Source organism: Lepisosteus oculatus, unplaced genomic scaffold (assembly GCF_040954835.1).
Source record: "Lepisosteus oculatus isolate fLepOcu1 unplaced genomic scaffold, fLepOcu1.hap2 HAP2_SCAFFOLD_52, whole genome shotgun sequence".
NCBI lineage: Eukaryota > Metazoa > Chordata > Actinopteri > Semionotiformes > Lepisosteidae > Lepisosteus > Lepisosteus oculatus.
In genome coordinates, this window is record NW_027168064.1 from 608,297 (window position 1) to 633,272 (window position 24,976).

At 48.0% G+C, this 24,976-nt stretch overlaps 14 non-coding genes across 14 annotated transcripts; all 14 read right to left on the bottom strand.

Annotated features, from left to right (window-relative positions):
• Positions 1–4,313: 4,313 nt before the first annotated feature.
• On the bottom strand, positions 4,314–4,386 carry trnar-ucg (transfer RNA arginine (anticodon UCG)). The gene has a single exon. It is a non-coding gene; the product is annotated as a tRNA-Arg (tRNA).
• Positions 4,387–8,710: 4,324 nt separating this feature from the next.
• On the bottom strand, positions 8,711–8,792 carry trnas-aga (transfer RNA serine (anticodon AGA)). Its single transcript has one exon. It is a non-coding gene; the product is annotated as a tRNA-Ser (tRNA).
• A 2,844-nt stretch (positions 8,793–11,636) lies between these two features.
• Positions 11,637–11,718, bottom strand: trnas-gcu (transfer RNA serine (anticodon GCU)). Its single transcript has one exon. It is a non-coding gene; the product is annotated as a tRNA-Ser (tRNA).
• A 4,826-nt stretch (positions 11,719–16,544) lies between these two features.
• On the bottom strand, positions 16,545–16,661 carry LOC138230931 (U5 spliceosomal RNA). The gene has a single exon (XR_011186519.1). It is a non-coding gene; the product is annotated as a U5 spliceosomal RNA (small nuclear RNA).
• A 1,140-nt stretch (positions 16,662–17,801) lies between these two features.
• LOC138230909 (U5 spliceosomal RNA) lies at positions 17,802–17,918 on the bottom strand. The gene has a single exon (XR_011186497.1). It is a non-coding gene; the product is annotated as a U5 spliceosomal RNA (small nuclear RNA).
• A 391-nt stretch (positions 17,919–18,309) lies between these two features.
• LOC138230900 (U5 spliceosomal RNA) lies at positions 18,310–18,426 on the bottom strand. The gene has a single exon (XR_011186488.1). It is a non-coding gene; the product is annotated as a U5 spliceosomal RNA (small nuclear RNA).
• A 391-nt stretch (positions 18,427–18,817) lies between these two features.
• On the bottom strand, positions 18,818–18,934 carry LOC138230946 (U5 spliceosomal RNA). Its single transcript, XR_011186534.1, has one exon. It is a non-coding gene; the product is annotated as a U5 spliceosomal RNA (small nuclear RNA).
• A 391-nt stretch (positions 18,935–19,325) lies between these two features.
• On the bottom strand, positions 19,326–19,442 carry LOC138230927 (U5 spliceosomal RNA). Its single transcript, XR_011186515.1, has one exon. It is a non-coding gene; the product is annotated as a U5 spliceosomal RNA (small nuclear RNA).
• A 390-nt stretch (positions 19,443–19,832) lies between these two features.
• LOC138230916 (U5 spliceosomal RNA) lies at positions 19,833–19,949 on the bottom strand. The gene has a single exon (XR_011186504.1). It is a non-coding gene; the product is annotated as a U5 spliceosomal RNA (small nuclear RNA).
• A 391-nt stretch (positions 19,950–20,340) lies between these two features.
• On the bottom strand, positions 20,341–20,457 carry LOC138230903 (U5 spliceosomal RNA). Its single transcript, XR_011186491.1, has one exon. It is a non-coding gene; the product is annotated as a U5 spliceosomal RNA (small nuclear RNA).
• Positions 20,458–20,848: 391 nt separating this feature from the next.
• Positions 20,849–20,965, bottom strand: LOC138230908 (U5 spliceosomal RNA). The gene has a single exon (XR_011186496.1). It is a non-coding gene; the product is annotated as a U5 spliceosomal RNA (small nuclear RNA).
• Positions 20,966–21,356: 391 nt separating this feature from the next.
• Positions 21,357–21,473, bottom strand: LOC138230948 (U5 spliceosomal RNA). The gene has a single exon (XR_011186536.1). It is a non-coding gene; the product is annotated as a U5 spliceosomal RNA (small nuclear RNA).
• A 391-nt stretch (positions 21,474–21,864) lies between these two features.
• On the bottom strand, positions 21,865–21,981 carry LOC138230917 (U5 spliceosomal RNA). Its single transcript, XR_011186505.1, has one exon. It is a non-coding gene; the product is annotated as a U5 spliceosomal RNA (small nuclear RNA).
• Positions 21,982–24,300: 2,319 nt separating this feature from the next.
• On the bottom strand, positions 24,301–24,374 carry trnai-aau (transfer RNA isoleucine (anticodon AAU)). The gene has a single exon. It is a non-coding gene; the product is annotated as a tRNA-Ile (tRNA).
• Positions 24,375–24,976: the final 602 nt, after the last annotated feature.

Here is a 24,976-nt window from a genome sequence, read left to right on the forward strand (position 1 = left end):
TGCGGTTGTGGGGGCGTAGTGGATTTCTCTTCCACCAGCCCCGGAGCCACAGCAGGACTGATCCTGGCTGGAGGCTGAGAGTCTTTGTCCAACAAGGGTTCTTTGTTTGACTTGTTGTTTGCTTTGGATTTTCGGGCCGGTTTGGCTGAAACAAGCACTGCCTCATCCTTTCTCATTTTGAGTTTATTGGCGTAGGCGTGAGGGCAGTTCTTAAAAACGTGTCCTTCCGAGCCACATAAATTGCACTTTGGCAGCATTGAACAGTCAGAGGCTAAATGTCCCTGTTTGCCACAGGTCTTGCAGCATTTCACAGTGCAGGACGATGCCAGGTGTCCCACAGCACCACAGCGCCGACACACCTTTGGGTGTCCCACATAAAACACATAGCCATTGCAGGCGCCCAGCCGGATTGTAGAGGGCAGGTGCCTTAAGCCTCCATTTACGCTGTCCGGTAGCAAGCGAACCTCGAATTTCCTTGCTCCTGTTTTTATACCATCAACATCTCTAACCTCAGTTCCATGGTGGACGGTGCAGTACTGGTTAAGCCAGGTGTGAATGTCCTCCGTCTTTGCCAGTTCCGAGAACATAACAACATGCACCGTTTTCCTCTCTCTCTGTGTCAGAGGCTGCAAGTTGATCTTCTCAAGTGCAGGAACTTTGCCTCTTTTTGCCTCAAACACATCCACGCATTGTTCAAACAGAGGATAAGTAGCAAATACAACCTCAAATGCTTTCTGACCTGGGAGAGCGAAGATGAAATCCAAGTGCCGAGGTTCAAAGCCAAGTTCCTTCTGTAACACTTTTCTGCTGAACTGCATACGATCCATGAAGAGGTCATCCAAGAGCTCAAAACGTACAGCATTCTTACGGGATCCAAAGGTTGCCATTTCAAAAACCGCTTCCAAAAACACTGCTTCCAACAAAAGAAAAACAATCCAACTACTCCACCTACAGGCTGATCAAGGTATCTCCCCTGCCAGGTAAGTATGAGTTAAACAGGCCCCTGCAAGCGGCCCGCACCCACAGCACAAATCGCGCAGTCTAGGCCACCTCCTCGCCCCGCACGCCACCGCCTCCTGCTGGGCCCACTCTTTCACACACTCACACGCCACACTAACACTCAAAAGTGTGGGCAAAACGAGAAAACGAGCGCGCCGTTTCCTACACATCTGCAGTCGCCGTTGCGCATTCGCAGCATGTCCCGGGATGCAATTCGGCCTCATTTGCATAACTCCAGACCGGCAGATCGCCACGCAAGCTCGCGACGTGCGCCTGCCACACACCGAACAAACCTTTTCAGCAATTTCCAAAAAACGGGCCTGCTCGCCTGCCCACAAGGCTCCGTCTCTTACCTGCTCTCCAGAGCCTGCTGCCTTCTGTGCTTTTCTCTCGGCACCGCTGCAGTGCACACAACTCCTGCAGCGGGAGGGGGGGAGAAAGTTCCCGCGCTCCGCCGCAGGGAAGGCTCGCTCCGTGCGCACACGTCCTTTCGATGCCAGTCCAACAAGTGCTCCGCATTAGCTGCGTCGGGGCTCCGGCGTGTCGCACCTCACCTCACCTCGCACTGCCCCCTCCTTGAATGTCTGCCGCTGGGCATGCCCCGCTCTCCTCCGCCTTATCTTATCGCGTGTGAGCACCGACAATGGCCACAATGCCGGGGAATGGCACCTGTAAAGTGTTAATTGGGGCACAGGAACAGCCCGTCTCGTCTCGGGGGGGCCGCCTTCAGAGACAATACAGCAAACACAGCGGGGCGGGGGAAGAAGACGACACCACACATGCGGGTACATTCAGCTCCGGCGGGATCGAGACATTTGTCGGTCTTTTCAAGTGCCGAGAGCCGAGCAATCCTTCACTTGTATCGTTTCTCCCCGGTGACTAGATCTGGCCCTGCGACTCTCGACTGGGCTCACCCCCGGGGCAGCCCAGCAGGTGTGAGCCTGGCCGGCACCCGGATGGGAGATTCCACCCCGGAAAAGCTCCGGTTGCTGCTGCTCCTGCAAGAGGTGTGACTGGGACCAGTAGGGAGCGCTCACCCTGCGGGCTGTGTGGCTCTCTTACGCCCCAGCCTCCTGATGGCAACACTCTGCTGCACAAACAGGCGCCGTCCTTCGGGATAATTGAAAAGTTCGGGTCATAGCCGATGCAGTGCGTGCTAATTAGAACAGCAACGCTGAGCTCTCAGCACCGTACTGAGCCCAGGTGTTTTTCTAAAGCTGTCAGGTGCAGTTCATTTACAGTACGCCCCGTGTCTCAACGGTAGGACGGAGTCAAATACTGCCTCGACACGCAACAGCATTATAATAAACCGCAGGACTTGAGGGCTGTTCTCTTTCAATGTTCCAAGGCATTCGTAAGAGCGTAGGTCAAGGGCCATTCGTGCATCTCCTGTAACTCGAGTAAAAATGCTATTCAAAGTGCAGTGACTGAAATCGTCGTCCACATGTCTCCGTTGTTGATTTTTTTCTGTCTAAGAAAGTTCTATTTTCATGTCCGAACGGGGAGACTTTATCATTCCAACTTGAAGCCACCCTTAAGTACTCTGAGGTGTGTGTCTGCTTACACGTATGGCGTAAAAGGTTTCTTAAACGGAGAGCGAACTTGAAAAAAGTTGCCGCCGCCTCGCACTCCCTGTTCGATTGTAGCAAGAAGCCAACAGCTGGCGTATTTACTGTAATCGTGGCCGAGTGGTTAAGGCAACAAACTTGAAATCTGTTTGGGTCTCCCTGCGCAGGTTCAAATCCTGCCGACTACGGTGTCCTTTGCATTTGCTCTCGTGCGTGCATGAAAAAGGACCAGCGCTGTTTTGTTTTCGCTGGGACCTTTAACACTCTAAATCGCCTAGACCCACTGCCTTGGAAATCGATTGTTCAGCACCCACGAGTGACGCTTTGCAGCTGGACGCAGATAACGATGCTTTTCTGCAACGAGCTTTCCAGCTGAATTTTCTCGGCAGCTCCATACTGAACCTGTTCTCCATTGCAACATAGCGGAGGCTCGTCACGTCTATAGCAAGGCTGTGTAGGACCGCATACGCCACAGTGACTTGTACACAGACCACATGAAAGGCAAGCAAAATACACTTTTAAAATTCCAAAGACTCACAAGGTCAGAGGAACAGCGATGACCTGAACAGATCTGTTACAGAAGTCTAGGTTGACCTTTTTAGAGCTGTAATTGCATTTTTGTTTAATAGAAGATCAAATCTACTCGCATGTACCAGCACCTTACAGTTTATTGATGTTAATTCTATTTAAGTAATAAGATTGCTAACGATGTTGGACTTTAGCCAGTGTTTTTTAGAACAAATTGCTTACTCTTCTGTAAGGAATACGCAGTACGTGCCTTTGTCAGTCATTGCTCACCATACCTGTAACTTTCTTATCTAACTCACTTCCTCAAATGGTGAAGGTCCACAAACATAAATGAAAAAAAAACCCTTGTTGTAGATGAGGTGCACAAAAAAGCAGCCCCTGATAGTGTATAACACATTTATACTATTGCAGAGACACATGTAACATATATATATATACTGTATATATATATGAAACAGAAATACAAACAGAAACAGGAATCGCTTACTCACCTGGAGAATCTCTGTAGGAATATCTAGCATTTATCAATGGAAATAAAAGCTGCTTTAATACAGTGCATGTTCAAACTCAAAACCTCAGCTGCTGTTCTTGTTTGTTTTGGGACAAATTGCAACTGAGCATCGCATGAGCCGGTACGTACCCTTATCTGTTAGGGAATTTCAAGGGAGGAGTTAGATCAGAATGGGTAGGCTGCAAAACAACAAGTAAAGATTTATTCCAAGATGAAACGTTGTGGCGGTTTTCTTATCTTTTCAGCATGGACTAAACTTTTACGTGTTCCTTATATGCTATATATGTATATATTAGAACCAATGTCGTTCTTAAAAACTAACATGAAATTGTCAGGGACATTCAGCTATATACAAAGACGAGACAGACAAAGTAATAATTCTATATTAACGTGGCCTACATATTGACGCAATGATCGAACTAACTGACATGTTCTGATTCAGATCCCCTGCAGTTCATGCCAATTAGAACAATAGCAATGCTGAGTCCTCCCCACCCTACTGAGCACAAATTCAGCTGCTCTCCAGTTCTGTTCTGCATGTTTTTTCATTGCAATTGAGCTCGGAGCTGGAGATGATCTCCATACAGTTCTGTGTTAACTAGCCCGCACTTGCGTGCTAATTTACGGGTTGTGGCAAATGCTTTTCTATAGTTCATATACATGACGGCAACCTGTTACCGAGGAACCTGAGAGGTTTAAAAGCCTCACGAGCCAGGAAGGACTCGAACCTACAATCTTCTGATGCGAAGTCAGACGCGTTATCCATTACGCCACTGGCCCATAGAACATGCGCTTACACTCCACCACAGAGAGCTCTACACTGCTACCAGTAGTACACTTCCCCATCTAAATTTTCACAGCAAGAAACTTGTGTTTCCTACTATTTTTATCAGGTTTAAAATATCATCTCCTTAAAACAGAAAAAGTGTTGATGTGTCGTGCTGAAATTCCGATTGATTTTGAATTCAAAGAAAAAAGGTTTTCTTCCAAAACACCGTGAAATTCTAACATCTTGCAGACAATAGGTGTATTCCATGTTGAAAAGAGAAGAAAGAAAACCATGGAACCTTTTACAGGTGTGAGGCTTCTTCAGGTGTGAGAAGACCTCATGGCCGAAACGTTGTGTTTCCTTTCTTCTCTTTTCAGCATGCAATAAACCTATTACTTGTTCCTTTGCAGCCGAGGCATGGTGACGTAGCTACCCAGCTGAACATCTTGCAGACTCTACAGTACTTCTCTCCTGTAGAAGTAAAGCAGGGCTTGCTGGGTGAGCTTTTGCTCCGGTAAATTAGGTCACGTGTCATGTTAAATCACTTCTTCTAAACACAACATTTGCTGGTGCTAGCTTTCCCCATGAAAAGAGACATTTCCCTTACAGTACATGACATATCGTTTTTTTTTTCTATCAATAAGTATAGAAATAAAACAAAAGAAAAAATGTTGTCGCCAAAGAATGCAGCTCTGTCGCCTTGGGGAGGTGTCAAGGGCATTGAGCTCCATGAGAAGTGTCAAATAAATGCCATTTCTCATCATTTCTCTTGGCGTCAGTTCTGCTATTAAATGGGAAAGAGACAACGGGCTCAGAGATTATGTTAAGTGCACACCGAGCGCAGATGTGTCCAAGTGTCTGTAAAAGTGCGGTGCTCCCTAGTGGCTTAAAGTGCCTGCCTAGTAAGCAGGCGATCCTGGGTCTGAATACCAGCTGTGCCTCTCTCCGTGTCTTGTTGTGCCAAATGTATCATTTCAGACAAACATGTACAGCTTTGTTCAGTTTAATGCAAGAATGCATTTCCTTTCTGGAATAACTTGTTTCTGAAGAAATCCATACATTTTGTGAAAGATGAAATCAATTTCTTGGTTGTCAGTGAAAAAATATTGCTGGCTACAAGAAGCGCAAACGATTGTTTTCTTTGACCATAAACCTGCAAATGTAGGGAGCACAAGCGGCCGTCAGTCTCTGTGGAGCAATCGGTTAGTGCATTTGGCTGTTAACTGAAAGGTTGGTGGTTCAAGCCCCTCTGGTATGGGTGTCTCAGTTTTTCCAATGTAAACATCATCACCATCGCTAAAGAAGATGGCGCAGAAGGCTCCACAGCCAAAACGTTGTGCTTCTTTTTTTCTCTTTTCAGCATGGAGTAAACCTTTGCTTTATCCTTTGCAGCCTAAGCATGCTGATGCAGCTACCTTTCTCTTAACGCGCCTCAATCATTATTCACCAAAACGATCAGCAGAATAAGTCGCCTTTGTGGTGATGTCACTCCTCTGCTTCACAAATGTCCTTAGTGACGGGCCATTTCTTTCTGCCATTTTTTTTCCGGAGCGGTTATTGATTGCTCCATCATTTCCCTCTTACTTTCCATCACTAGATTGAAAAAAAAAACAGAAACAGGCTGACAGGACGACAATCAAATTGCAAAAACTCATCAAAGCACTCGATAGAGTATTGGAATCCACAAGTAGCTACGAGCAACTTTGTCTTGGCTTGCATGAATGTCGGAAAATGTCAAAAAGAAAAAGATGGTGGCTTTTTCATATTCGTTCTTTTATTTTTAGCTCGTTGGCTCTCCTGTCCATTGTCCTCCTGCCTGGCTCTTGACCTGTGACTGTTTGAACGCACACAGTAGACTTTCATGCGGGGGATTTGTCCTGAGCCTCTGTGAAAGACCCACCCACCCCCATAAATAACTGCTCTAGAAACACATGAATGCAAAACTAAACCACAGCTTAAAGAGGAGCTTGTCATGACCGCCAGGCAGTTAAGACCAACTCTTAAGCGATCTAATCAGCACCAGCAGTGGGTGATTATTAACAAACCCTGCCGCACGAGTTAACCCACCTGCACACACTCCACCGTGCGGTACACAGTGCTATTTTTACCATCTTTACCTGCTTCCCGCTGCTCGGTATTGAGTCTATGCCTTGAGAGCTCTACCTGGCGTTTTTTCCATTACCTCGTTTATTCTGGATATTGGACTCCCCTTCTGCCTTTTTGACTTTGGACCTCGCCTCTCACCTCGGACTGTTTGCCACCAGTGTTCTCCCTGGATTACGACTTACCTTACGCCTCTTGACCACGAAACAAAGCAAAGCAGAGCAAAACAAAACGGAAAAACGAAAACCCTCACATCCCGCACTTGCATATAACGCCGTTACGTGCCCAAGCGGTATTGTACGTCATCCTAGCACTGCACCCCGGGGCGTACGGTATATGGGAACGAGCACACGCCACGAATCGTCTCGAATCACTCCCTACAGCTGTAAGGTGCCTTGAAGCGTGCACCCCCAACTTTCTTCTTTGCCCATCTGTGAAAGGTAAACTCTTGAGCAAACTCTGAACCAGCTCTAAGGAAACTAACCCAATTTAGACGTTACTTTGACTCATCTTTTTACGCTCAGTGCTGGATTGCTCAAACTCCAGCTAGGGTTAGGGTTAGCATTCCCACGCTACTTAGACACTTTGTTTACGCTCAGTGCTGGATTATGGGAACTTCAGGACGAGTGGGTATTTTCTCCTATCTGTCAATTCTGTTTTGTTTTGGAGACTCTTGGCTGCCTATGTTGTACAGTGCAGCGTGAAGGAAACATTTTCCAAAACTGTGTCAGCTCAAAAGTTGTAAGAAAACCTCTCCAGCTACTTTAACTCTCTTCATTTTTGTCATTTAATGTGACACTCGATGTATAACTGTATAACATCAGTTATTCTGTGCGATTGATTCTCATTTTATTCTAAACTCGCCCGCCCAGGGACGCCATTAAATGTAGAGGTTTGATGGGTTTACTGAGACAATTATTAATTGTAGCAATAAACACGAGGTTGTTCGTTGGGGCTTTTAGAAAATCAATTGTCAGATCAACTAACAACGCACACACATATGCAAATGGTGAGACTCCAGTTCGACACCCAGTTCGACACCACTTTACAGTATCTGACAAAAGGATGGCAGACTGTGCCAGACCGGCAGATAACTTCCGCTTATTTTTACCATATTAAACATTGGAAATCCAACCACCTGCATTTGTGACACTTGATTTTGGCTCCACCTACAGTAAGACACTCTTAAATCTTCAAACACTTTTCTCTTCTCCCGCAACACTCTTGTCTGTCGGCACTATGTGGCAGCGTTGCATGACAACCCCTCTCACCACGGAAAGGAACCTAACAGCTTTGGTAAGAGAGGAGAAAAGGACCTGGCCCGTACGGGGCTCAAACCCGTGACCTTGGTGTTATTAGCATCACGCTCTAACCAACTGAGCTAACTGGCCTCACGACAGTGCTCCTCTCTGTGCTGCAAAAAATCGAACTCAGGGAATTTCTTTTTTCCTCCTTTGAATAGAAAGCCGTGTAATTCAGTGTACGGGCTTTCTCGTGCAGTTTCATGGTTCTTGTAACCCAAATCCTACACTGGCCTGAAGTGCCCCCCCATTTCACAGCATTTTTCAGCTGATTTAAAATGTACCTAAAGGAGAAGCATTATTGAAGACCATCAATTACCAAGAGCTTTTGTCAAAGGTTTTGGTGGTCATTTTGAATGACCACAGAGCGCTGTGACCTCGGTTTTACATCTCAACCAAAAGACAGCGCCCTTTTACAACACAGCATCTCCGTCACTATACTGGGGCATTGGGACCGGCACAGACCTCAGGGTGAGCGCCCCCCCGCCGGCACCATTAACACCGCTTGCAGCTGGAAGCTTTGTTTTTCCCTGTAGCTCACCCTCATCCGGGTACTGACCTGGCTCACACCTGCTTAGCTTCAGTGGGTTTTCAGTTGCGAGTTGCAAGGGAATGCAAGTGATGGAGCCGCTCCCTGCAAAAGCCACTGCATTGGCCGGGAATCAAACCCAAGCCTCCCACATGGCAGGCGAGAATTCTACCACTGAACCACCAATGCTCAGTGCCTGGACCTTCAAAAAAGACGCTTTTTTGGTGCTCTGTGGAAAACGCGTCGACATCTGCTTCCAGCTGCAAAATGCCATTCGCGGACGCTGAAGAACTTATTTCCAAGGCAGTGGGTACAAGCGATTGGGCGTTTTAAAACCACCAGGAACAGCAAAGAGGCGCGCTTCTTTGCTTGCGCCGAAACACACCGACTGGAGGCAGACAACGTAGTCGGCAGGATTCGAACCTGCGCGGGGAGACCCCAATGGATTTCTAGTCCATCGCCTTAACTACTCGGCCACGACTACAGCAAGCCCCACCGCCGCTGCGTTCTTGCTACAATCTTACCTGGATCGCGAGGCGCCGGCGAAAGCCTATTTCAAAGTCGTTCTCCGTTTCAAAAAAACATTTCCAAAATACAAGCCTTGCAGACAGACACGCCTCAGAGGACTTAAGGGTGGCTTCATGTCGGAATGATAAAGTCTCCCCGTCCGGACATGAAAATACCACTTTGTTACACACAAAAAAAGAATCAACAACAGAGAAATGCCCACAAGCATTTGAAAAGCCGCACCACGTCGCACTTGAAATAGCTCTTACATTAGTGGTAGACGCAGGAATCGCCTTTTTATTTACGCTCTTACCAACGCGATGGAAAGCAAAACAAAGCAAAGCAGAGCAAAACAAAACGAACAAACGAAAACCCTGCATATAACGCCGTTACGTGCCCAAGCGGTATTGTACGTCATCCTAGTACTGCACCCCGGTGCATACGGTATATGGGAACCAGCACACGCCACGAATCGTCTCGAATCACACCCTACAGCTGTAAGGCGCCTTGAAGCTTGCACCCCCAACATTCTTCTTTGCGCATCTGTGAAAGGTAAACTCTTGAGCAAACTCTGAACCAGCTCTAAGGAAACTAATCCGATTAGACGTTACTTTGACTCATCTTTTTACGCTCAGTGCTGGATTGCTCAAACTCCAGCTAGGGTTAGGGTTAGCATTCCCACGCTACTTAGACACTTTGTTTACGCTCAGTGCTGGATTTTGGGAACTTCAGGACGAATGGGAATTTTCTCCTATCTGTCAATTCTGTTTTGTTTTGGGGACTCTTGGCTGCCTATGTTGTACAGTGCAGCGTGAAGGAAACATTTTCCAAAACTGTGTCAGCTCAAAAGTTGTAAGAAAACCTCTCCAGCTGCTTTAACTCTCTTCATTTTTGTCATTTAATGTGACACTCGATGTATAACTGGAGCCTCACATATGCAAATGGTGAGGCTCCAGTTCGACACCCAGTTCGACACCACTTTACAGTATATGACAAAAGCATGGCAGACTGTGCCGGACCGGCAGATAACTTCCGCTTATTTTTACCATATTAAACATTGGAAATCCTCCCACTTGCATTTGTGACACTTGATTTTGGCTCCACCTAAGACACTCTTAAATCTTCAAACACTTTTCTCTTCTCCCGCAACACACTTGTCTGTCGGCACTATGTGGCAGCGTTGCATGACAACCCCTCTCACCACGGAAAGGAACCTAACAGCTTTGGTAAGAGAGTAGAATTACCTGAAGAACTGCTTTCCATGGAAGCAGGACCAAGCGATGTAGCATTTTTATAGTACCAGGAAAGGAGAAACTGCACTTCGCCTTTGCCGCACAGGCACAAGGCAACGTGCGGCAGACGCCATAGTCGGCAGGATTCGAACCTGAGCGGGGAGTCCCCAATGGATTTCAAGTCTATCGCCTTAACTACTCGGCCACAACTACAGCGAGCTCGCCGCCGCCGCATTCCTCCTATAATCTAACACGGAGTGCGAGGTGGCTGCAGAAACTTTTTTTAAGTCGCTCTCCGTTAAAAAAAAAAAACCTTTCACAAGATACATGCCGGCAGACAGACACGCCTCAGAGGGTTTAAGGCTGGCTTCACGTTCAAATGATAAAGTCTCCCCGTCCGGATGTCAAAATGCAACTTTGGCAGACAGAAAAAACATCAACAAACCAAAAATGTGGACAAGGATTTTACAAGCTGCACCACACTGCACTTTCAAAAGCATTTACATTCGTGTTAGACGGAGGAATTGTCTTTGTTTTGCGCGTTTACGAACGCCATGGAAAACGAAACAAAACAAAAGCCCTCAGCTCCTGCACGTGATTATAATGCCGTTACGTGTTGAAGCAGGAATTTACGTCATCCTACCACTGCAACACGGGGAATAGAGGGAAATGAAAACACGCTACGAATCGTCTCAATCACTCCCTAGAGTCGTAAGGCACATTGAAGGGTGCACCCCCATCATTAATCGTTGGGCCTCTGTGAAAGGAAAGCTGTTGAGCAGTCTTTGAAACAGCTCGGATGAAACACTTGATTGCTTCCATGTGCATCTGGAGCCCACTTCTTATTTTCACTTCACGCCGCCCCAAACCATTTCTAAAACAGGAGATTCGCGTTTGGGAATGCGCCCTGCCCTACAAATAAAACAGGTCTACGGGTCTGAAACCTGCTCCACGGAAAACAGTTCTGTTGCGCTTTTGATCAAAGGGAGATTCTCTGTTCTTACTTTTTGATGACATAACACCCAAAGGGGCCTCTTTGGAGCTGGATTCCAACCAGCATCCTAAAGTTTCTTGGCGGTATCCTTTACAGTCCTCTGTTCGGTCGACAAGGAACAGAAGGGGGCAGCTTTCCTCACACATACAGTGCAATGTACTGTAGTGTTCCCCTTCATTGAATTCGCAGTTCTGCATCAGACCTCTAACTCGTTTCCTTAGCTTGGATTTAAGCCACGAAGCAGGCTTCTACTGTATAAACGTCTAGAGGAATCACAAACTATTTGAGAGGCCATCATCCCAGGGGGAACTGACAAAGTCTATCCCTTTGATCTATCCCTAAACACCTAGCGCAGTCTCTCGAGAGACTGTCAAAAATCGCTTTCTCCGTTTGTGCTGCAAGTAAGTGAAAACGCAGTCTCAAACCAGAGCCACTTGGCAGCAGCGGCACGTAAATACTGTTACTGCCACTGCTCGATACCGACGTTAGCCTACTATACCATGTTCAGCCACCGCTAGAAAATGCACGGCTCTAGTACTGGAGCAAACAAAAGGAGGGCCAACGTCGAACGGGCACACGTGTCAGACATAGAGAGCGACGAGAATGGGATTCGAACCCATGCGTGCAGAGCACAACGGATTAGCAGTCCATCGCCTTAACCACTCGGCCACCTCGTCGACGAAACTGGGCTGTCCAGACATGGGTTGGCGCGCTAAAGATGATCTTTTTCTTTTTTTTCCCTCGTACTCGAGGGTCCTTTTCCTGTTCCACATGCGATTTCAACATTTTCCTTGGGAGATGTCAAGCCAGCAAGCCACTGCTGTGGTTCAGTGGCCAGTGTGGAGTTCAGTGGCCCTGTTGTACACAGAAAGCACATTGAGCTCCTTGGACATGAAAAGTTCCAGATAAAAGCCATTTGTCATCCTTTCTCTTGGTGTCGATGTTGCTATTGTATGTAAAGGTGGCAACTTGCTCAGCGAGCAGGCGGAGCACACACCGAATGCAGATGTGTCTGAGTGGTGTGTCCAAGTGGCTGCAAAAGGACAACACTCCCAGGGTGCCGTGGCTTAGTTGGTTAAAGTGCTTGTCTCCTTAAACAGGAGATGCTGGGTCCGAATCCCAGTGGTGCCTTCTTCGTTCTGTCTTCTCGAACTGAACTGGTCCTTACAGACAACCGCCTACGGCTAGACTTAATTAAATGCAAGTATTCATTTCCTGTCTTTAACGCGACTTGTTTTTCTTAAAATGGATGCAACTTGCAAAACATGAAATACAAACCTCGCTAATCAGCGCTCGAGGCTGGCAAAAAAAAAAGAAGTCAGCAATGTTTTTTTCTTTAACCTTAAGCCTGCTAATGGAGAAGAACCTAGTCGCCATATCACATACATCCGTTTCAACGATAAGAAGGTAACAACTATCCTCACTCCAGAGTAAATCTCACGTTTAGGGCATATTTTTTTCCACTTTACCATGAGTCGGGCTCAGCTGCACAGAGGCGAGAGCAGAGCAATGAGGTCACGGGGACAGGGGAGTCACACGCTGGCGGTTTGAACACGCGGAAGATCACTGAGAGATCCACAGTATGTGGACCCTCCGTGCGCCATCATTCCACACTCCAGACTCTGAATCCTGCCATCCGAGTTAAGATCTCGGCGGAACCTGAGGCGCAGTTCTTTCTTAAAACGTAATCTGGTGAGCATTTCTAGAATCGTACTTGTATAGATGCAGCCTTTAATGTGTTGCTAGGTTAAAATTTATGACTTCTTGAACTTCAGTAGGCAACTGCCCTCTTGATTTCGGATTTAATTTCTTTATTACAGGGGCGCTTTTATGATGACAGAGTCATGTTCAGGTACTTTGCTTGATGGAGGAAGCTCATTTCGGACTCTGTGATCTGCTCACCTGGAAAGGTCTGCTGTACTACTACAAGAGAGAAGTAGAGTCTGGAGGAAGGGACAATTTTATGATGCTTTGGAAGGTAATGTTTTTTTTTCTTTGAAATCGAAATGAATCAGAATATCAGTGCAAAAGACAAACTTTTGGTTTGGTTTAAAGAGATATGGTTTTAAAACAGACAAAATGTAGAAAACAGGTGTTTCTCACTTTTGGAAAAGAATGGACCAGGGGTAATATTTTACTAGTTGCAGTGCTAAGCTCACTGGGTTACAGTCCTGTAGTGTCACACCAGGGCCAGTGGTGCAATGGATAATGTGTCTGACTATGGATTAGGAGTTTGGAGGTTCGACTCCTGCCTGGCGCTGGTTGTTTTTAAACACATCAGCCTACTCCCTAAGTGCCTGTCGTAAGAGGCGACTAAAAGGGTTGTGTCGGGAAGGGCATCTGACGTAAAACCATCTTGCCAAAACCATGGTTGCAAAGAACACAAACCACATACCGGATCGGCCGGGGCCCGGGTTAACAACGTCCGCCATTAGTGCTGTGTCCCAACAGGGTACTAATGGAAATTATGCTACTGTGGGGAAAACTGTAGAGTGGGGGCTACAGAAAAGAAACAAGGTGAAGGGGCCTGGAAGGAATGTTAAGTCAATGAGAGTGGGGAGTTGGAATGTTGGCACCATGACAGGGAGAGGGAGAGAATTGGTTGAAACTATGGCAAGGAGAAAAGTGGAGATCTTGTGTGTGCAAGTAACCAAGTGGAAAGGAAACAGCTCAAGACACCTAGGAGAGGGATACATGATTCTATATGCTGGAAAGAGTACCAAAATGAATGGAGTGGGTGTGATAGTGTGCAAAGACCTAGCAGACAAGATAGTGAGGGTGGTTAGACACTCAGACAGGATTATCAATGTACAGGTGGCTTTTGAGAGTGGGTTATGGAATATCATCTCTGTATATGCACCACAGGTAGGAAGACCACAGGAGGAAAAGGAGAGCTTTTTGGAAGATCTCGAAGAAGTGATTAGCAGAATCCCAGGAAATGAAATGGTGGTAATTGGAGGAGACTTCAATGCACATTTAGGAGAGAAATGCCCAGATTATCCAGATGAACATGGTCAGAGAGGGCTAGGAGAGAGAAATGAAGAAGGAGGAAGGCTACTAGAGACACTCCAAGCTCTTGAATTGTTTGCAGTGAACACAGGGTTCACGAAGAATTATGAGCAAAAGGTGACATACAGGAGTGGAGGCCATGATACCCAAATAGATTACATATTAGTGAGAAGAATTGATAGAGCGAAAGTCCAAGATGCTAAAGTCCTGCCCTATGAGGCTGTTACCAGACAACACAGGCTACTGGTGATGGACATCACAATATCGAAGGAGCGAAGAATAAGGCAGAGGAAACACCCAGCACGAACAAAAGTGTGGAAACTGAGAGAAAACAAAGTAGATTTCAACAGGCTGGTGAAAGAAATGAAAAACAACACAGAGGAAACAGAGGAGCCTTCAGTTGAAGAAGAGTGGACTGAGATGAGCCACATCCTAGAAGAGGCTGCTACCAGGGTTTGTGGAAAGACAAGAGGAGGCAGACCGAGGGAAAATGAAGAGTGGTGGTGGGATATGGAAGTTCAGGAAACACTGAAGGAAAAGAAAAAAGCATACAAGGCACTGAAAGATGGCACTGGAGAATTACAAGAATATAAGAGACTAAAGAAGGTAGCAAAAAGAAGTGTAGCAAGAGCAAAGGAAAGAGCCTGGAAAGAATGGAATGAGAAACTTGAAACAAAGGAAGGAGAGGACCAAATCTACAAGATTGCTAAACATAGAGCGAGACAGAAAAAAGATATTATCCGGGTGGCGGGACTCAAGGATGGAGAAGGCAGAGTCTTGATTAAAGAAGAACAGATCAAGCAAAGATGGCTGGAGTACTTCAAAAATCTGTTAAATGTAGAAAATGAGAGGGAGAACCTAGTGGAGGCAGACGTAGTGTGTGGACCAATCCAAGAAATTTCAGTAAAGGAAGTGACAGAAGCTATCAAAGAGATGAAAGTGGGCAAAGCAACTGGACCATCAGGAATAGCAGCAGAACACTTTAAGAACCTCGATGAAGAGGGGATTCAGTGGCTGACGAGATTGCTAAACAATATTGCAAAGGAAGAGAGAATTCCAGAAGAATGGACAAAAAGCAGTATGGTTACCATCTACAAGGAGAAAGGAGACCCAATGGAGTGTTAAAACTATAGAGGAATAAAACTTCTGGAACATGGATTGAAAATCCTGGAAAAAATTCTGGACAAGAGACTCAGGAAGATAATCAGGATCCACAACTCACAATTTGGATTCTCAGTGGGGAAAAGCACAACAGATGCCATTTTTGTGATGAGACAGTTACAGGAGAAGACACTAGAGAAAGGGAAAAAGCTGTATGTGGCCTTTCTGGACTTGGAGAAGGCATATGACCGTGTGCCCAGAGAGGTGGTGTATTGGTGCTTGAGGAAGAAAGGAGTACCAGAAAGCATGGTGAAGTTAGTTCAAGCAACCTATAGAGATGCAACTACGAAGATGATAACACAACAGGGAGAGACAAAAGAGTTTGAAATCACAGTTGGAGTACACCAAGGATCAGCACTAAGTTCTTTCCTTTTCATAAACATTATTGACACACTGACAGAGGAGGTAAGAACAGAAGTGCCTTGGGAACTCATCTTTGCTGATGATGTGGCACTGATGGCAGACTCAGAAGTAGAACTACGGGAGAAAGTGTTCAAATGGCAGAGGAGTCTGGAAAAGGGTGGACTGAAAATGAATGCACAAAAATCTGAAATAATGGTAATGGAGAGAAGAGGAGATACTATGACCAATGTTGAGGAGACAAATGGAGGAAAACTGAAACAAGTTGATGACTTTAAATACCTTGGATCAAAACTGGTAAAGGGAGGAGAAACACTGGAGGCAGTAAAACAAAGAGTGAAAGCTGGATGGAACAAGTGGAGAGAGATAACTGGAATAATCTGTGACAGGAAAATTCCCAGAAAGTTAAAGTGCAAAATGTACAAGACTGTGATTAGACCTGTACTACTATATGGAGCTGAATGCTTGGCAGTTGGAAAGAGGGAAGAGAACTTGATGAGAAGAACTGAAATGAGGATGTTGAGATGGATTCTGCAGATTTCAATGAAGGATAAGATCAGAAATGAAGAAATCCGTAGACAATGTAGGGTGGTGGATGTGGTTGAGAAGATTCGAGAGGCGAGGTTACGGTGGTATGGACATATCATGAGGAGGGACTTTGAGGAAGTAACAAAGAGGGTAATGGAATTTGAGGTGGAAGGTAACAATGGAAGAGGCAGGCCTAGAAAGAGATGGATAGATTGTGTGAGAAAAGATATGGAGGTATGTGAAGTGAGTGAGGAAGATGTGCTCGACAGAGACAAATGGAGAAGAGCAACCAAAGCAGCTGACCCCAGGACAGTCTGGGACTAAGGCTGTGAAAAAGAAGAAGAAGAAGAAGAAGAGCCTACTCCCTAAGTAGCCTGTGCTACTTACTGCATTGTAAGAGCGATTGTGAGCGGTTTTGTTTTCTCTCTTTGACCAGCCCAGCTGCGCCCCACCCGAAGGCAGGGAAGCACAAAAATTGTATGGAACTCATTCATGCTCCTCTCCATGGAAATCTTTAGTAAAAGGCAAAAGATTTGTACGAGATGAAGAGAAACCAGAGTGCGTGGCTGGACAGCTGCAGGAGCCCAGGCCGCCTTCAAGTCCTCTGCCCTGCCAGTCGTGGTTGTCAATGCACCTGGCCTTACAAACGAGCCAGTGGCTCTCAGCTTACCTGGCAGGGGAGATACCTTGATCAGCCTGTAGTTGGATTGTTTTCTTGTTTTGTGGAAGCAGTGTTTGTTTTGCAGTTTGAGATGGCAACCTTTGGATCCCGCAAGAATGCTGTACGTTTTGAGCTTTTGGATGACCTCTTCATGGATCGTATGCAGTTCAGCAGAAAAGTGTTACAGAAGGAACTTGGCTTTGAACCTCGGCACTTGGATTTCATCTTCGCTCTCCCAGGTCAGAAAGAATTTGAGGTTGTTTTTGCTACCTATTCTCTGTTTGAACAATGTGTGGATGTGTTTGAGGCAAAAAGAGGGAAAGTTCCTGCCCTTGAGAAGATCAACTTGCAGCCTCTGACACAGAGAGAGAGGAAAACGGTGCATGTTGTTATGTTCTCGGAAATGGCAAAGACGGAGGACATTCACACCTGGCTTAAGCAGTACTGCACCGTCCACCATGGAACTGAGGTTAGAGATGTTGACGGTATAAAAACAGGAGCAAGGAAATTCGAGGTTCGCTTGCTACCGGACAATGTAAATGGAGGCTTAAGGCACCTGCCCTCTACAATCCAGCTGGGCGCCTGCAATGGCTATGTTTTTTATGTGGGACACCCAAAGGTGTGTCGGCGCTGTGGTGCTGTGGGACACAGTGGGTGGGTGCTGTGCAGGAGCCCAGGCCGCCTTCAAGGCCTCTGCCCTGCCGGTCGTGGTTGGCAATACACCTGGCCTTACAAACGAGCCAGTGGGGCCCGTTCAGCTCCGGGATCATCGCCTGCGGCTCACGGCTTGCGAGCGTGCCCAATCCGTGCGATAACTCGGAAAACACCCGGCCACACTGTGCCGGAAACGACGCACTCTGGGAAGCCGCTATGCAAAGCGAGGTCCCAAGATCCCCTGCGGCCGGACACTTCCCGCCCCCCAAAGAAAAGAGCGCCAATCAGACGCCGGAGACCGTGGACTCGCGGAGCAGACTGCCACAATCGCCATAACAAGACCGATTGCGAGCGTTTTTGTTTTCTCTCTTTGACCAGCCAGGCTGCACCCCACCCGAAGGCAGGGAAGCACAAAAATTGCATGGAACTCATTCATGCTCCTCTCCACGGAAATCTTTAGTAAAAGGCGAAAGATTTGTACGAGATGAAGAGAAACCAGAGTGCGTGGCTGCAAAGCTGCAGGAGCCCAGGCCGCCTTCAAAGCCTCTGCGCTGCCGGTCGTGGTTGGCAATGCACCTGGCCTTACAAACTAGCCAGTGGGGCCCGTTCAGCTCCGGGCTCATCGCCTGCGGCTCACGGCTTGCGAGCGTGACCAATCCGTGCGATAACTCGGAAAACACCCGGCCACACTGTGCCGGAAACGACGCACTCTGGGAAGCCGCTATGCAAAGCGAGGTCCCAAGATCCCCTGCAGCCGGACACTTCCCAACCCCCAAAGAAAAGAGCGCCAATCAGACGGCCGGAGACCGAGGACTCGCGGAGCAGACTGCCACAATCGCCATAACAAGACCGATTGCGAGCGTTTTTGTTTTCTCTCTTTGACCAGCCAGGCTGCGCCCCACCCGAAGGCAGGGAAACACAAAAATTGCATGGAACTCATTCATGCTCCTCTCCACGGAAATCTTTAGTAAAAGGCGAAAGATTTGTACGAGATGAAGAGAAACCAGAGTGCGTGGCTGCACAGCTGCAGGAGCCCAGGCCGCCTTCAAGGCCTCTGCCCTGCCGGTCGTGGTTGGCAATACACCTGGCCTTACAAACGAGCCAGTGGGGCCCGTTCAGCTCCGGGCTCATCGCCTGCGGCTCACGGCTTGCGAGCGTGCCGAATCCGTGCGATAACTCGGAAAACACCCGGCCACACTGTGCCGGAAATGACGCACTCTGGGAAGCCGCTATGCAAAGCGAGGTCCCAAGATCCCCTGCGGCCGGACACTTCCCGCCCCCCAAAGAAAAGAGCGCCAATCAGACGGCCGGAGACCGAGGACTCGCGGAGCAGACTGCCACAATCGCCATAACAAGACCGATTGCGAGCGTTTTTGTTTTCTCTCTTTGACCAGCCAGGCTGCGCCCCACCCGAAGGCAGGGAAGCACAAAAATTGCATGGAACTCATTCATGCTCCTCTCCACGGAAATCTTTAATAAAAGGCGAAAGATTTGTACGAGATGAAGAGAAACCAGAGTGCGTGGCTGCACAGCTGCAGGAGCCCAGGCCGCCTTCAAGGCCTCTGCCCTGCCGGTCGTGGTTGGCAATACACCTGGCCTTACAAACGAGCCAGTGGGGCCCGTTCAGCTCCGGGCTCATCGCCTGCGGCTCACGGCTTGCGAGCGTGCCCAATCCGTGCGATAACTCGGAAAACACCCGGCCACACTGTGCCGGAAACGACGCACTCTGGGAAGCCGCTATGCAAAGCGAGGTCCCAAGATCCCCTGCGGCCGGACACTTCCCGCCCCCCAAAGAAAAGAGCGCCAATCAGACGGCCGGAGACCGAGGACTCGCGGAGCAGACTGCCACAATCGCCATAACAAGACCGATTGCGAGCGTTTTTGTTTTCTCTCTTTGACCAGCCAGGCTGCGCCCCACCCGAAGGCAGGGAAGCACAAAAATTGCATGGAACTCATTCATGCTCCTCTCCACGGAAATCTTTAGTAAAAGGCGAAAGATTTGTATGAGATGAAGAGAAACCAGAGTGCGTGACTGCACAGCTGCAGGAGCCCAGGCCGCCTTCAATGCCTCTGTCCTGCCGGTCGTGGTTGGCAATACACCTGGCCTTACAAACGAGCCAGTGGGGCCCGTTCAGCTCCGGGCTCATCGCCTGCGGCTCACGGCTTGCGAGCGTGCCCAATCCGTGCGATAACTCGGAAAACACCCGGCCACACTGTGCCGGAAACGACGCACTCTGGGAAGCCGCTATGCAAAGCGAGGTCCCAAGATCCCCTGCGGCCGGACACTTCCCGCCCCCCAAAGAAAAGAGCGCCAATCAGACGCCGGAGACCGTGGACTCGCGGAGCAGACTGCCACAATCGCCATAACAAAACCGATTGCGAGCGTTTTTGTTTTCTCTCTTTGACCAGCCAGGCTGCGCCCCACCCGAAGGCAGGGAAGCACAAAAAATGCATGGAACTCATTCATGCTCCTCTCCACGGAAATCTTTAGTAAAAGGCGAAAGATTTGTACGAGATGAAGAGAAACCAGAGTGCGTGGCTGCACAGCTGCAGGAGCCCAGGCCGCCTTCAACGCCTCTGCGCTGCCGGTCGTGGTTGGCAATGCACCTGGCCTTACAAACTAGCCAGTGGGGCCCGTTCAGCTCCGGGCTCATCGCCTGCGGCTCACGGCTTGCGAGCGTGACCAATCCGTGCGATAACTCGGAAAACACCCGGCCACACTGTGCCGGAAACGACGCACTCTGGGAAGCCGCTATGCAAAGCGAGGTCCCAAGATCCCCTGCAGCCGGACACTTCCCAACCCCCAAAGAAAAGAGCGCCAATCAGACGGCCGGAGACCGAGGACTCGCGGAGCAGACTGCCACAATCGCCATAACAAGACCGATTGCGAGCGTTTTTGTTTTCTCTCTTTGACCAGCCAGGCTGCGCCCCACCCGAAGGCAGGGAAGCACAAAAATTGCATGGAACTCATTCATGCTCCTCTCCACGGAAATCTTTAGTAAAAGGCGAAAGATTTGTACGAGATGAAGAGAAACCAGAGTGCGTGGCTGCACAGCTGCAGGAGCCCAGGCCGCCTTCAAGGCCTCTGCCCTGCCGGTCGTGGTTGGCAATACACCTGGCCTTACAAACGAGCCAGTGGGGCCCGTTCAGCTCCGGGCTCATCGCCTGCGGCTCACGGCTTGCGAGCGTGCCCAATCCGTGCGATAACTCGGAAAACACCCAGCCACACTGTGCCGGAAATGACGCACTCTGGGAAGCCGCTATGCAAAGCGAGGTCCCAAGATCCCCTGCGGCCGGACACTTCCCGCCCCCCAAAGAAAAGAGCGCCAATCGGACGGCCGGAGACCGTGGACTCGCGGAGCAGACTGCCACAATCGCCATAACAAGACCAATTGCGAGCGTTTTTGTTTTCTCTCTTTGACCAGCCAGGCTGCGCCCCACCCGAAGGCAGGGAAGCACAAAAATTGCATGGAACTCGTTCATGCTTCTCTCCACGGAAATCTTTAGTAAAAGGCGAAAGATTTGTACGAGATGAAGAGAAACCAGAGTGCGTGGCTGCACAGCTGCAGGAGCCCAGGCCACCTTCAAAGCCTCTGCCCTGCCGGTCGTGGTTGGCAATACACCTGGCCTTACAAACGAGCCAGTGGGGCCCGTTCAGCTCCGGGCTCATCGCCTGCGGCTCACGGCTTGCGAGCGTGCCGAATCCGTGCGATAACTCGGAAAACACCCGGTCACACTGTGCCGGAAACGACGCACTCTGGGAAGCCGCTATGCAAAGCGGGGGCCCAAGATCCCCTGCGGCCGGACACTTCCCGCCCTCCAAAGAAAAGAGCGCCAATCAGACGGCCGGAGACCGTGGACTCGCGGAGCAGACTGCCACAATCGCCATAACAAGACCGATTGCGGGCGTTTTTGTTTTCTCTCTTTGACCAGCCAGGCTGCGCCCCACCCGAAGGCAGGGAAGCACAAAAATTGCATGGAACGCATTCATGCTCCTCTCCACGGAAATCTTTAGTAAAAGGCGAAAGATTTGTACGAGATGAAAAGAAACCAGAGTGCGTGGCTGCACAGCTGCAGGAGCCCAGGCCGCCTTCAAAGCCTCTGCGCTGCCGGTCGTGGTTGGCAATGCACCTGGCCTTACAAACTAGCCAGTGGGGCCCGTTCAGCTCCGGGCTCATCGCCTGCGGCTCACGGCTTGCGAGCGTGACCAATCCGTGCGATAACTCGGAAAACACCCGGCCACACTGTGCCGGAAACGACGCACTCTGGGAAGCCGCTATGCAAAGCGAGGTCCCAAGATCCCCTGCGGCCGGACACTTCCCAACCCCCAAAGAAAAGAGCGCCAATCAGACGGCCGGAGACCGAGGACTCGCGGAGCAGACTGCCACAATCGCCATAACAAGACCGATTGCGAGCGTTTTTGTTTTCTCTCTTTGACCAGCCAGGCTGCGCCCCACCCGAAGGCAGGGAAGCACAAAAAATGCATGGAACTCATTCATGCTCCTCTCCACGGAAATCTTTAGTAAAAGGCGAAAGATTTGTACGAGATGAAGAGAAACCAGAGTGCGTGGCTGCACAGCTGCAGGAGCCCAGGCCGCCTTCAAGGCCTCTGCCCTGCCGGTCGTGGTTGGCAATACACCTGGCCTTACAAACGTTACTAAACACTGTATTTAGGATGTGTTTGCACTTATTCTGTGTCTCTAGCTTCAACACAGCGATATATGTATATGCTCACTGATTTTTTGGTACATGCCCAGGGCAATAATCATTATGAGGATTTATTTCCTGATGTGCTAGGGGTAGTGTTGTGAAATACTTCAACACACTGGATCGCAGGTTTAAACCGCCTGCACTCTTACTCCTTAAAAACCAACAAATGCAGATATGTAGCAATCATATTGTAGCTGACACTCATTTGCCTGTTTCACAAATGATCATATTTTACTAGAGATTCTGTTTGGGATCCGGATGTGCATTCTGACAGCAATCTCCTTATCGCGGCTTTGCCCTTCTTGCCTCTTTGGACAATATCTCCATCTTGTGGTCGTTATTGGTAAAGTCTAGACAACATCTCCATCTTGTGGTCGTTGTTGGTAATGTCTTCTTATGCCCTTTTTTATTTTAATTCTCTATTAGTTGATTCTAGAATCTCTACAATGGAGATGAAAACATCAGTTTTATAGCAGACAATATGACATTATTTATAGTCCAATTAGAAACTTATTACCCTGTTTTTAACATAATAACAAATTAAAATTGATTAAAACTAAGTTTGGAACACCAGGGAACATAACAAATGATTTTTAGGAAAACCATGAGGTTCTCTGTGTCCAATGCCTGCAAGGGGAGAAAGCTAGAATCCTTTGATTTTTTCAAAATTTGAAAATAAACATCATATAACAACAGCTTTCATTCCTAGGAGTGAAAAATAACCATTTTTGAAGACATAGTAGTTTCTAAAACACTACAATAAAGTTAAAAACATCAGTTTTATATTACATTATTTTTAGTGAAATTAGTCATTTTTTGCACTATTTTTAATAAAATATCTAATTAAAAGTGATTAAAATTAAGTTTGGAACAACAAGGAACACAAAAAAAAAAGATTTTTAGGAAAACCATGAGGTCCTCTGTGCCCGATGCCTGCAAGGGGAGAAAGCTAGAATCCTAAAAAAAAGTTATCAATTCTAGAGCCTAAGAGGAAAACAAGACAAATGTATATCTCCAAATAATTTTATGTGCTTCAGAAGAGCCCAGGAAAGTTTTTTGCATACATGAAACCACGCCCGTTTGCACATAAGCAGACATGGTTGCACACACGACTGCATGAAAGCACACGTGCATGCGAAGTCATCCTGTTGAGCATTTGAAAAGCCGCACCACGCCGCACTTGAAATAGCTCTTACATTAGTGGTAGACGCAGGAATCGCCTTTTTATTTACGCTCTTACCAACGCGATGGAAAGCAAAACAAAGCAAAGCAGAGCAATACAAAACGAACAAACGAAAACCCTCACGTCCCGCACTTGCATATAACGCCGTTACGTGCCCAAGCGGTATTGTACGTCATCCTAGCACTGCACCCCGGGGCGTAAGGTATATGGGAACGAGCACACGCCACGAATCGTCTCGAATCACTCCCTACAGCTGTAAGGCACCTTGAAGCGTGCACCCCCAACATTCTTCTTTGCACATCTGTGAAAGGTAAACTCTTGAGCAAACTCTGAACCAGCTCTAAGGAAACTAATCTGATTAGACGTTACTTTGACTCATCTTTTTACTCTCAGTGCTGGATTGCTCAAACTCCAGCTAGGGTTAGGTTTAACATTCCCACGCTACTTAGACACTTTGTTTACGCTCAGTGCTGGATTTTGGGAACTTCAGGACGAGTGGGAATTTTCTCCTATCTGTCAATTCTGTTTTGTTTTGGAGACTCTTGGCTGCCTATATTGTACAGTGCAGCGTGAAGGAAACATTTTCCAAAACTGTGTCAGCTCAAAAGTTGTAAGAAAACCTCTCCAGCTGCTTTACCTCTCTTCATTTTTGTCATTTAATGTGACAATCGATGTATAACTGGAGCCTTACATATGCAAATGGTGAGGCTCCAGTTCGACACCACTTTACAGTATATGACAAAAGCATGGCAGACTGTGCCGGACCAGCTGGTAACTTCCGCTTATTTTGACCATATTAAACATTGGAAATCTTCCCACTTGCATTTGTGACACTTGATTTTGGCTCCACCTAAGACACTCTTAAATCTTCAAACACTTTTCTCTTCTCCCGCAACACTCTTGTCCGTCGGCACTGTGTGGCAGCGTTGCAGGACAACCCATCTCACCACGGAAAGGAACCTAACAGCTTTGGTAAGAGAGGAGGAAAGGACATGGCCCGTACGGGGCTCGAACCCGTGACCTTGGCGTTATTAGCACCACACTCTAACCAACTGAGCTAACCGGCCTCGTGACAGTGCCCCTCTCTGTGCTGCAAAAAATCAAACTCAGGGAATTTCTTTTGTCCTCCTTTGAATAGAAAGCCGTGTAATTCAGTGTACGGGCTTTCTCATGCAGTTTCATGGTTTCACAGCATTATTCAGCTGATTTTAAATGTACCTAAAGGAGAAACATTATTGAAGACCATCAATTACCAAGAGCTTTTGTCAAAGGTTTTGGTGGTCATTTTTAATGACCACAGAGCACTATGACCTCGGTTTTACATCTCATCCAAAAGACAGCGCCCTTTTACAACACAGCTTCTCCGTCACTATATTGGGAGATTGGGACCCGCACAGACCTCAGGGTGAGCGCCTCCCCGCTGGCCCCATTAACACCACTTTCAGCTGGAAGCTTTGTTTTTCCCTGTAGCTCACCCTCATCCAGGTACTGACCTGGCTCACACCTGCTTAGCTTCAGTGGGTTTTCAGTTGCGAGTTGCAAAAGTTGGGATGCAAGTGATGGAGCCGTTCGCTGCAAAAGCCACTGCATTGGCCAGGAATCGAAACCAAGCCTCCTGCGTGGCAGGTGAGAGTTCTAACAATGAACCACCAATGCTCAATGCCTGTAC